Below are 14130 nucleotides of genomic sequence, written 5' to 3' on the forward strand. Positions count from 1 at the left end.
GGAGTTATCCGGCTATTGTCTTGTTTGTATGTGTGCATGACAACAGGTGGGACAGGATAAGGGTCAAGAAGAGAACGAGGCTGGACTAGATAGCGTGGAGATCCGGGCTCAGAAATGGACTAGGATTCAGTACTTGATCTATAGTAATTGAAATCTAGTTTAATAGGAATATATTAAGAACTAGACTGGTACTTTAACTGTAATATGTAAATTAAATGGATTTTCATTACGTTTCCGATGTGTATGTTAAAAAAAATTTATGTCCCACATTACTTAATTGTTTCATTTGATATTAAAAACGATTAAGGAAATGATTAGCGTCCGGGTCCCCACAACAGGTGGTATCAGAGCAGTAGGTTCTAGAACTGTAGGTTCTTGGACTGAGATAGAAGCTAGTGAGCGGAGTAGAATGAGTTTTCTTTCCTTGCATGTGATTGCTAGCATGTGATTTATTATAATGTTGAATTACATGGTGTGTTCTAGCATGATACTATGTTTTACTGCCTAAAGTTAAATGGCATATGATGGAATACAACGTTGAAATTACATTGTATATGTTAGGATTTCAGTATATTTTTACTGTTTAGAAAGTTATATGTTACCTGAATATCTGAGTTGATTTGGTGATATGTATTATTTGAAATGAGATCAGAACCAATTCTTGATCAGAGGTAAGCTGATCAGGATTGGGATTGAGACGGATTTGTCTCCTATTACTACTAATGTTTGTGATTATCAGATATTCCTCCTAGAAGAATTCCAGAACGAGGTAGTACTTCGACTTATCCGATGGATGTGTCAGAAACTCTGATGGAAACACATTTGATGAGATTTCAGTCATTTCAACCGCCGATTCTGAGGGGTATTGAGGCGCCAGTCGATTGTGAGAATTGGCTGGAGGATATAGAAATGTTATTTGAATTTCTTGGTTTTACAGATGATTGTAGAGTTAAACTGGTTGGAAATCAACTACGGGAGGTCGCTAGGAGTTGGTGGCTGGTAACCAGGGAAGCCATAGCACAGCGTGGTTCAACGATTACATGGAAAATTTTTAAAGTTGAATTTTATCAAAGATTTGTACCTCTATCATATCGACAGGATAAAAGTGCAGAGTTTGAAAATCTGAGACATGGTCAGTTGAATGTTGATGAGTATTTGGCCCAGTTTTTCACCTTGCTACATTTTGCCCCTCAAGTGGCTAGAAATGTGTTGGAAACTAGATTCTGGAGTTTGACAAAACATAAATCAATCGATTAACAAAATATGAATCAACTGATATGCGCAAGAAAATTCGGCAACTGAACTTATCAACTGAAGTCAGTTGATACAATGATACAAAGTAAACTGATCAGTTGGAACTGATCAGTTAAAAACATTCAGCCGAATGTCTTAAAGTCTCTCAACTGAAGATGTCTCGGAAAAGAACAAAGAAGACATAACAAAATACAAGAGCACCGCACAACAACCAAGACTACTTAAAACAACGCATTCCGGACAAAGCAATTAAGACGTCGAACTACAATTATTGAAGAGAACATTGCCCAAGGAATGATGAAGTGGCAATCAACGGATACTAGAATTCAAATGCATATCAAAGTTACCATTGAAAGAGAAGTATAAATATGACTGCTAGGGACAGGAGCGTTGCTACGGTTGTCCCAGATGAGATTTCGGGTATGATTCTAGCCAGAAGATTGATTTCATTCTTGAATCGATATCAGGTATTGTGGGTATTTTCAGAACTTTGTACAGAATAATATTAATTGAATTTGAATCGATATCAGGTATTGTGGGTATTTTCAGAACTTTGTACAGAATAATATTAATTGAATTGAAAGAATTGAAATGTCAGTTAGAAGATTTACTGCAAAAGAGTTAGAGTTACATCTGATTATGTGTTTTTTGTAAAATACTTCAGTTCTGTGTATGGGTTGATAAATCCTGTTTTCAGAAGTGCTCTGATGACTTTATGCTCAGTTTTATCTATGATATTTGGATATATTCGCAGCGTATGATTGATTGTAGCACAGTTAAGACCGTGATAAAGTGGCTGAAAACGATATGGAAAATTGCAGGACTTCAGAAATGTCAGAAATTGCGTTTTATGAGTTTACTAAATCAGTATAAATGATTGGTGTTTTGAATCTGATCCGATATTGTTGTTACTGTAAATCCGTATTTAATAACGATTATTATGAACCGTTGGAATTATATACAGTTCAAGCCGACTCAGAGCTGATTTTGAAAATTACAGCAGTTCAGAAGTTTGATCAGATTGTTCAGAACTTGATTTCGATAGCCAGAACAGTGTGTCAATCAGAATACCAGGTAGGTAATGCTTTATTTTATATAATTAGCTGATTTGTTTGTGCCAGATATTTCGAATTTGAAATGACAGGTATTGTCAGATGCACACAGTAGTAGATTCAGTATCATTCTGGTAACAGAAAAATGTGTGATAATTCGAACGGGCGGTTTTGATGTAAACAAATGAAATCAGTTATGTCAGAATTTGTACTGAAATGTCTAAATCGCTGACAGATGAAGACAGGAAGATAGAAACCAGGAGATTGGTTATACAGATTATCGATTCCTGAATAGAAATAGGAGTACAATTCTATGGATCTGGTGATAGATTTACCGAAATCTTGCCGAGAATGTACCAGGATGTGGTCATGATTGAACGATTGTTCAAATCTACATATGTTATATTGTACAGGATGACGTACAGATATAACTAGACGACTGAGAGGTATGTCAGAAAAGGGGTCAAATTGTATTGAATGCCAGAGTTGATTATGTCATACCATGATTTTTGGTTGATTTTGTACTTTTGGTAGAATTTATAGCATGATTTTATCTATGGTTTATAGATTGACGGATATTCGGAGCGAACTATCTAGGTACTGGAGGATATCCAGGAACTGTAGTGCTGAATTTTAGCACTAGTTACCTGATGTCTTGGCACCTTATGAATTATTGTACAATAATAGCTATTAGATGAGTATCGAGATAGCTCTAGTCGAGGTATTGTATAGTGAGAACTGCGGATTTCCTTCGTATGGGGATGATACTGCGGTGATGCCTGAGATTGGATTTGATAGGATCAGAGATCTGATAAAGAAAATGAAACTGATTCAGAAGCAAATGAAGATAGCTCGGGAATTGATATTAAATATGCCAACGTTAGACGATGACTGTTGATATTTGAGGCCGAGATTGAGTTGTTAGGAGCTATTGATTGGTATATACGGATGTTGTATAGCCAGTATTTGCAATTGATTTTATCAGAGATACTTCGAGTTATATTATGATACTATAGTTTTTGAAGTATTATGCCAGATTGAAATCAGAATCAGAAAAAGGAATATGATTCAGAACAAAGACTATTTCGTTTGTGAAAATTCAATGGAATCGTTATTATACTGAAGAAACTATTCAGGAAATAGAATAAGAGATGAGACGAAGATTTCATAATTGATTATTAAGGTAAGTTTTCTGAATTAACTTCCGCATGCATTTCTTCCTAATTTGATATAATTCCCTGTGATGTGATCTGATTTCCTGTGATTTCGAGGACGAAATCGTATCTTAGGGGGGAAAAATATAATGCTCGAGATTTTAATTACTGTAATCTGAGATTAATCTAAAATGATTTATGGATTAATTAAGGTAATTATAGTCGAGAAGGATTAGACTGAAAAGACGGAAGAAAACACGGAAAATGTGCGAGGACAGAATACCTCGCGCATATGCACGACCGGGAGCCGCGTATATGCGCGAGTTGGAAAGAGAATGTCGCGCATATGCGCGACGATTTGCGCGCGCATGCACGAGCAGTCCAGTAGCCAAAGTTGTGAGACAACCTTTGGCGCATATGCACGAAGTTGAGGCACGCATATGCGCCAGTAGTTGCGAAGCCGAGCATTGAGACCAGTAGGTCTCGTGCATATGCGCCATTTGGAGTCCCGCATATGCGCGAGACATGCCAGATTGAGGAATCGCCACGTTTCTTTGGCATGCAATATATGTTATATATATATGCAACAAACGTAAATATCAGTAAGGAAAAGAAAAGAAACGAGGAAACGACTCAAGCTCTGATTTTGTAATTGCGAACGATCCGCCCGTTTGAATTGAAATCTGAGCACAGCACTGAGTTCCTATCGTTACAGGCTACAACTTGTAAGGGCCGAGATGCTATTATTGTAATTTGAGAGTAATCTGAAATGAATTATTTATTAATTAAGATGATTATAGACGGAACGGATCAGACCGTGAGAACCGAAAGAAGATTTGATATGAAGTACAAGAAGAGTCCCCGCGCACATGTGCGACAGGTATCGGCGCACCTGCGCGAAAATCACAGAAGCATCGGCGCACCTGCGCGAGATAAGGCGCGCATATGTGTGACCCGTCCAGTGTAAGGCCCGAGATGTTATTAATGTAATCTGAGAGTACTCTGAAATGAATTATTTATTAATTAAGATGATTATAGACGGAACGGATCAGACCGGAAGAACCGAAAGAAGATTTGATATGAAGTACAAGAAGAGTCCCCGCGCACATGCGCGACAGGTATCGGCGCACATGCGCGAAAATCACATAAGGATCGGCGCACCTGCGCGAGATAAGGCTCGCATATGCGCGACCCGTCCAGAACCTTGGCGCATATGCGCGGCTGGAGGTGCGCATATGCGCGAGCAGCACGGTGGCATGGTAAATGTTCGATATAGCCAGTCTGAGACACAAGAACATGCCACGTTTCTATATGCCGAGTTGGTATATATATATATTACACAAACGCCATATGAGAGATTGAGGGAGAAGTGTTAAGTTTCTTGAAGAGTATTTGGGAGTGTGAAAACTTGTTTTATTCGTACTTGATATCAACGCAGGTACAACTAGACGTAAGTTGTTGCGTTTAGCATGATTTGAATTATGATATTGTAGGAATATGAAAGATATGATCTGCTAGCATATGAGTCAGATTAAAAAATTGTAGGAATGTTTCAGAGTTGAATTAATTGAGATTTGATATCAGAGTTGTGTTATTATTCAGATTATGAATTGTACTGATACTGATTATGAATTCTGGTAGTTTTGTATATTTGTGATGTTGAGATTGACGGGGTTATCGAGACTGTATCGTTATGCCGTCGAAACATCAGTTGATTTAGATTGATCAGATTCAGTAATGATTTCAATTGTATCGTGATATCGTGGATATGAATTGAATTGTACATTGTTCCGATATGGATCAGATTATGTATTGATCAGAATATATTTCGATTTGAATATTGATCAGAACAGGTACTGAATTGAATTATATACTGATACAGTATCTATGCTATTGTCATTATCAGATTTGGATATGGACAGATTGAGATACGAGACTTCGTCTTCATCAGACCGAGAAGAGAAAGGTAGAAATCGATGTTATCTGGGAGATCGACTTGAGTTAGATTCTACTCAAGTTTCCCTAAATCACATATTTGTATGGTATTGTTTTTATACCTTGGTGTTTTAATAATTATGTTGATTCTATTGAGTGAGAGTCACTGACGAGGGGTTAGTGAGTTTGACCATTGCCATTGTCAGACTAGGTTTATCTTGTAGATCGCCATGTACTGGACGTTTGGTGTAGAGATGTGTTAGATACAGATATTGTTCTTATCGAGATATTCGATACATCTGTTAGAACGAACCGCACGCGACTGGTATAGTAGGGGTAGACTGTCGTCTTTCACGGATCCTAGATTAAATGAAGGTGGTTGAGTCTGATATTGAGACTAATTGTACAGATCCGTATTGATTATAGATACGATCATGATATATATATATAATAAATATATATATATATATATATATATATATATATATCTATATATATATATATTAGGTAAAAGCAGAGTTTTTGCCAAAAATAGTAATTCCCGCAAAATGTCATTTCTAAAAAAGGAAAGATATATCATGAATATTGAAAAATGTGTACTGCAATAAATGATAACTCCAACTATTGCAAGCATTGATTATATCAATTCATTTAATTCAAATTTGAATTTATTTTATTTTTATATTAATTCAATTATAATTTATGTTTTATATGTTTTTTACTTTTTAATTTAAATTGAAAATAATATCTATTAAAAACATAAACTACATTAAAATTTTTGCATTGATTATATCAATCAATTTAATTTGTAATATGATTTTGTGTTACTATATGCAGAGTTTTTCTAAAAATAATAATTTTTAGTCAAAATGTCATTTCTAAAAAAGAAATTTATATCATGAATATTGACATATATGTGCTGCAATAAATGATCATTTCAATTATTGTTTGTATTGATTATATCAATTCATTTAATTCAATTTTGAATTTAATTAATTTTTATATTAATTCAAATGTAATTTATGTATTATATGTTTTTTATTTTTTTTATTCAAAGTGAAACTAAACTCTATTGAAAACATAAACTATATTAAATTTTTTGCATTGGTTATATCAATCAATTTAATTGAAAACTGTATAAATAAATTTAAAATACAAATGATTGCAATGTTCAGTATCACTCATGAGGTAAATCATTCAAAAATACATTTTGATATTTTAATTAATTTCCTATCCAAATTACTTTTTAAAAAAAAATACATTAATTATTTAGTTAATTTTAATTTTTCTAAAAAAAATTGGTTGAGTATTAAAAATTATTATTTTTACTAAAATAATAATTTTTAGTCAAAATGTCATTTCTAAAAAAGAAATATATATCATGAATATTGACATATGTGTGCTGCAATAAATGATCATTTCAATTATTGTTTGTATTGATTATATCAATTCATTTAATTCAATTTTGAATTTAATTAATTTTTATATTAATTCAAATGTAATTTATGTATTATATGTTTTTTATTTTTTTTATTCAAAGTGAAACTAACCTCTATTGAAAACATAAACTATATTAAATTTTTTGCATTGATTATATCAATCAATTTAATTGAAAATTGTATAAATAAATTTAAAATACAAATAATTACAATGTTCAGTATCACTCTTGAGGTAAATCATTCAAAAATACATTTTGCTATTTTAATTAATTTCCTATCCAAATTAATTTTTTAAAAAAGAAATACAATAATTAATTTGTTAATTTAATTTTTCTAAAAAAAAATTGGCTGAGTATTAAAAGTTATCACTATAAGAAGGTTTTTCAATGAACATTAAATTTTCATTTAATAATCATAAATTTTTTTTATCTCAAATGCATATTTTTTCGAGATTACCTTGATTTGAAAGAATTAATGTATTGTAGTTTCTTCCAAAAACATATGTATATTCTATATCCTGAATTGTCTTCTTAAAAATTCAAATAAGAGAGCCCAAAAAATTAAAAGAGATAAAATCAAAAGAGTTTCAAATGGACATTAAATTACTCTCAATATACATGTATATTACCCTCGATAATCAGAAATGTTGACACTTAATTCATGCAATTCGAGATTTCGATAATTTCAAAGAGTTAATGTATGATATAATTCTTTCAAAAGCATCCAATGTATATGTAAGGCCCGAGATGTTATCATTTTGTGAGACTCCGAAAATAAAATCGTATTGGATGGCAATGGCATTTTCGTAATTATTGGATGGAAATGGCATTTTCGTAATTATTGGATGGCAATTTCGTAAATATTGGATGGCATTTTCGTAATTATTGAGTAATTTGGGCAAAAATTGAGAGGAAGCCACGTTGATTTCCCATGCAATATATATGTATCAATTTCGATTCTCCCTTCAGAAACACTGGCAAGAACGAGGCAAAATTCAGAAGGAATCCCTTGAAGCTTCATCGTACTTTCAAGTTGTGATTATGGGAGAATCGGCTATCAGAAATTGAATCCAGAAGTAGTACCGTGATCCTAGCATCGACAGCTACTACATGACGTAAGTTTTATTGATTTCTGGTATCATTTGAAATTATGATGTTGTAGGAATTGGATATAATTCATATATGTTGTTCTTCACATATTAGACATCATAGAATCGAAGTCAGATTAAGAAACAGACTGATTATGGAATTGTTATGAATTTTTAGGGTATATTGATTTATACCAGACAGATTTGAATTGTGATTGGATTACGGATTGTATTGGATATGGGTTATGGATTGTAACTGTTATCTGGTGATATGGTATTGACGGGGATACTGAGTTTGTACCGTTATGCCGTTGATTTTGAATTAAATAAGGATTGATCAGATTGTTATTGATTTGAAAGGTATATTGACATGAGATTATTGATATTGTCGTTGCCAGACAGACTGAGAATTCAGGACTTCGACTGAGCCAGAAACCGACGAAAGAAAGGTATAAGTCAATGTGGTATTGGGAGATCGACTTGAGTCGGTTTAGACTTGAGTTTCCCTAAATCACATACTTTACTTTATTGCATTGATATTTGCATTGATTTGATTGATGTACTTGTTCTCTTGAATTATAGATAACAGGTAGTAAATGAGTAATCTTGTGACAGAAGTTCCTGATAGTGGTGGGATCGCCACGGGAACATTGCACGATGTCACAAGATAGTATAGAAATCTTGGGACGGAAGTGCCTGATAGTGGCGGGATCGCCACAGGCACATTGCACGATGTCTCAAGATAAGGATATTAGTGATAGAGCTACAGTCCATGACGGTTAGGTCAGGACACCGAATGTTGGTTATATCGAGTAAATAGAATTGGAATTCTTCTATTACGGAATTCGATTTAGGAACACCATATTTGGTTATATCGAGTAATAGGATCAGAGTTCCTTCTATTACGGAATTCGATATAGGAACACCACATTTGGAAACCAGGATCCCTAGACTAGGATTGAGTCTAGTCTGAATTGTAGAATTGTAATTATGTTTCAGATTTTGATACATATTACTGTGACCTGATTACATGCTGTATATTTATTTATATGATTGCATGTTTCGTTGATTTATATTGGGATTTATTCTCACCGGAGTTATCCGGCTGTTGTCTTGTCTGTATGTGTACATGACAACAGGTGGGGCAGGATCAGGGATCCAGGAGATGAGGAGAGATCGTGATAGAGTGGAGACTTCGAACTTGGATGTATATAGAGTTTCGACACTTGATATTTAGATATTGCACTTTAGTTTTAATGAATTGTAGACGGTACAGGACTTGTACTTTATTATATACTGAGTTGTATATTAGTTTGATGTCACTACGTTCCGCATTTAAAAAAAAAAATTAGACCATGTTTTAATTGATTAATTAGTCCCAATGATGATTAAGAACTTGATTAGCATCCGGGTCCCCACAACAGGTGGTATCAGAGCGATAGATCCTTGAGATTGAGATAGGAGCTAGTGAGCGGGGTAGAATGTGTTTTCTTTCCTGCTTTTGATTGCTAGCATGATTTACTGCTTTATAATGCATGTTTATCTGTTTATCTGACTTGATTTGAAAACAGTGTATTATTGAGAACGAATCAGAGCCGATTCTAGATCAGCAGTAAGATGATCGGAGGAGGACTGAAATAGAACTTATGTTTGGAGTTGCTAATCCTTTTGATTTCATATATGCCTCCGAGAAGAATACCAGAACATGGGAGTACATCGAATCCTCCCATGGATGTGACACCTACACCAATGGAGAAACTGTTGAAAAGGTTTCAGTCATTTCATCCACCGACTTTGAAAGGTACGGAGAATTCTGTGGAATGTGAAAGTTGGTTGGATGATATTGAAGCGATGTTTGAATCTTTGGAATATACTGAGGAAAAGAGGGTGAAACTGATCGGACACCAGTTGCATGATGTGGCTAAACACTGGTGGATTACGACGAAACGGGCATTGGAACAACGAGGTACGGCCATTACCTAGAATGTGTTTAAGTCTGAATTTTATTTACGGTTCTTTCCGGTATCATATAGGAAAGACAAGGGAGCCGAATTTGCAAACTTGAGACAGGGCCAGTTAAACATTGAGGACTATGTGGCCAAGTTCTCTACACTGTTGAGATTTGCTCCCCATGTAGCTGAGCATGATGAGGCCGTTGCGGACCAGTTCATAAATGACCTAAATCCAGAAATATTTACGTTGGTAAACACTGGGAGACCGAAAAATTTTACAGACGCACTGAACCGAGCTAAAGGAGCTGAAGCCGATTTATTAAGACAGAGAGAAGCTTTGTTTGTGCCTCCAGCACTGGCACCACAGAAACCACCTTCCAGATTCGAGAGTGGTAGTGGTAGCAGGAAGAAGGATTTCTTGAAGGCTAGAGGGAAGCAATTCAAGAAATCGGGAACTAGCTCGTCCAGTTCCAGCGGCTCGAGACAGATCAGTCAGGGCCAGAGTTATACAGGACCGTACTGTGCTACTTGTGGAGGGAGGCATTCCACAGATCAGTGCCGAGGAGTGGTTGGCAGCTGTCGTATCTTTAGACAGCAAGGACACTTTGCTCGAGTGTGTCCCCAGAGGAGTGCTCAGGGATCACAGACAGCTGTGTCATCGGGATCAGTGGCTCAGACCGGTAGACGACCATCTGCCAGTTCATATTTTTCAGCCAGCACAGTCTACTCAGTCACAGCAGAGGCCAGGAGGGGGCCAGACAGCGAGCCAGCCTCCGAGACAGCAGGCCTGAGTTTTTGCATTGACTGAGGAGCAGGCACAGGATGCACCTGACGATGTGGTTGCAGCTAACTGTTTTATTTCTGGTTATCCTGCATATGTATTAATTGATACTGGTGCATCGCATACTTTTATTTCTGAGAGATTTGCATTGAGTCATGCATTGCCTGTTGAGTCATTAGCCACTGTAGTATCTGTCACGTCTCTATTAGGAACAGTTTTGATATCAGTAAAATCTGTTAAATCGTGTATACTGCAGTACGATGGGCATACGATTGAGTTAGACTGTATTGTGCTTGGTTTATCTGATTTTGATTGTATTGTCGGTATCGATATGTTGACCAAGTACCGAGCTACAGTCGATTGCTTCCATAAGATAGTTCGATTCAGACATGAAATGGCTGAGGAGTGGAAATTTTATGGTAAAGGTTCTCGTGCCAGAATTCCTTTGATATATGCAATGAATATGACTCGATTATTGCAGAAGGGAGCAGATGGATTCCTGGTATATTCAGTTGATTTACTGAAATCGAGCCCATCATTGGCGGATTTGCCAGTGGTGTGTGAGTTTGCTGATGTCTTTCCAGATAAGATTCCTGGATTGCCTCCGATACGAGAGATAGACTTCAGCATTGAGTTAATGCCAGGAACAGTTCCGAATTCTAGGGCTCCATACAGGATGGCACCGATCGAATTGAAAGAACTGAAAGAACAATTGGAGGATTTACTGGCCAAGGGGTACATTAGACCGAGTGTATCTCCTTGGGGTGCTCCAGTACTGTTCGTGAAGAAGAAGGATGGGTCGATGAGACTTTGTATCGACTACAGGCAACTGAATAAGGCAACGATAAAGAATAAATATCCATTGCCTCAGTATTGATGATTTGTTTGATCAGTTGCAGGGTTCATCTGTATATTCCAAGATCGATCTGAGATCTGGATACCATCAACTGAGGGTCAGGGACTCTGATATCTCTAAGACAGCATTCAGAACCAAGTATGGACACTATGAATTTATTGTCATGCCATTTGGTTTGACGAATGCACCTGGCGGTATTTATGGGATTGATGAACCGCGTATTTCAGAAATATTTGGATGATTTTGTTATCATATTCATTGATGATATATTGATTTATTCAAAGAATATGATTGAGCATGCTAATCATCTGAGGACTGTGTTGAGAATTTTGAAGACGGAGAAACTGTATGCTAAATTGTCAAAATGAGAGTTTTGGCTGAAACAAGTTGTGTTTTTGGGTCACATTATATCGGGAGACGGTATATCAGTTGATCCCAGTAAGGTTGAAGCCGTGATTAGTTGGCCGAGACCTACATCTGTGCCGGAAATTCGCAGTTTTATGGGTTTGGCAGGATATTATCGCCGATTCATTAAAGATTTTTCGAGTATTGCCAAACCGATTACGCAGTTGACTCAGAAGAATACCCCGTTTGTTTGGTCAGAAGACTGTGAATCCAGTTTTCTGGAATTGAAAAAGAGATTGACCAGTGCGCCGGTGCTAACGATTCCTTCAGGTACTAGTGATTTTGTTGTTTATTGTGATGCATCTCACCGAGGATTGGGTTGTGTTTTGATGCAGCAGGGGCATGTGATTGCTTATGCCTCGAGACAGCTGAAACCCCATGAAACTCGTTACCCAATTCATGATCTTGAATTGACAGCCATAGTCTTTGCTTTGAAGATATGGCGACATTACCTCTACGGTGAGAAATTCGAAATCTATTCTGATCATAAAAGCTTGAAATATCTATTTTCGCAATCAGAGCTGAATATGAGACAGCGGAGATGGCTGGATTTACTGAAAGACTTTGATTGTGAAATCAAATACTATCCAGGGAAATCCAACGCAGCAGCAGATGCGCTGAGTCGAAAGGTATGTGCACTATCCTTAGCGACGATAGGTGTTTCGAATTTGATAGGAGACTGCTGTTTGTCTGGATTAGCTTTTGAAACAGATTGTCAGCCTCTGAGATTATATACAATTCAAGTTGAACCAGAGTTGATATTGAAAATGAAAAAGGCACAGAAAGTTGATCAGAACGTACAGAATTCGATTGCTATGGTTAAAGCGGGACATCGATCGGAATATCAAGTGAGAAATGGCATTTTGTATGTGAAAAATCGTCTGGTTGTGCCGAATGTTTCAGAACTGAGACATCGAATACTGACAGAAGCGCACAACAGTCGTTTTAGCATTCATCCTGGTGGCAGGAAAATGTATAATGACTTAAAGACACAGTATTGGTGGAAACAAATGAAATCTGATGTGACTAAATTTGTAGCCAAGTGTCTGAATTGCCAACAGGTGAAAGCTGAAAGAAAGAAACCAGGAGGATTATTGCAGAGTTTGTCCATTCCTGAATGAAAATGGGATCACATTTCCATGGATTTTGTGACGCAGTTACCGAGATCCTCCCGAGGTTGTGATGCGATTTGGGTCGTGATTGATCGATTGACCAAATCTGCATGTTTTATTCCATACAAAATGACCTACAGATATGATCAGATGGCCGATGTTTATGTCCGAGAAGTGGTGAGATTGCACGGAGTGCCGAAGTCGATTGTTTCAGACCGAGATCCTCGGTTTACTTCGCACTTCTGGCAGAGTCTACAGCAAGCTCTCGGTACGAAGTTACATCTGAGTACCGCATATCATCCACAGACTGACGGACAGTCAGAGCGGATGATTCAGACGTTGGAAGATATGTTGAGAGCTGTAGTGCTTGATTTTAGCACTAATTGGCAAGATGCATTGCCACTTTGCGAGTTTTCGTACAACAACAGCTATCAGACGAGTATTGAGATGGCCCCATTTGAAGTGTTGTACGGAAAGAAATGCAGATCCCCATTGTATTGGGATGATATCTGTGGGGACCCGGAAGCTGATCTTTTTCTTAATCTTATTTGGGATTTAATTATCAGGTCTGATAAACAGGGTCTAAAAACTTTTTCTTTTAAAATGTATCTGCGGAAGGTAATGGAATCTAAATAATATACATCTCTGTATAAAAACTACATTTCAGTATAAAAGTACAATATTGTACAAACTAGGTCTAAGGTTCAGTTACTAAATTAAGTAATAAAACCAAGTCTACAATAAGTCCGGAATCACCACTCTAACTCGTCTTTTCTCCTCATCTTCTTGACCCCGATCCAGCCCCACCTGTTGTCATGCACACATACAAAACAAGACAACAGCCGGATAACTCCGGTGAGAATAAATCCCAATATAAAACATGGTAAACATGCATATACACATATAACTTATGAAACATGCTGTTATGAACAAAATCAAATGTAATAGATTTCATAGTCTATGAAATTAAACCATTCTAAGCATGCATTCAATCATATCATATCTTGACTACACATGCAATTCAAATCAAATCATATCTAATAGATTTCATAATCTATGAAATCAATTCAAGTAAGCATGCAACTCAAGTCAGATAAACATGC

Source organism: Primulina eburnea, chromosome 5 (genome assembly GCF_022965805.1).
Source record: "Primulina eburnea isolate SZY01 chromosome 5, ASM2296580v1, whole genome shotgun sequence".
NCBI classification, from domain to species: Eukaryota; Viridiplantae; Streptophyta; class Magnoliopsida; order Lamiales; family Gesneriaceae; genus Primulina; species Primulina eburnea.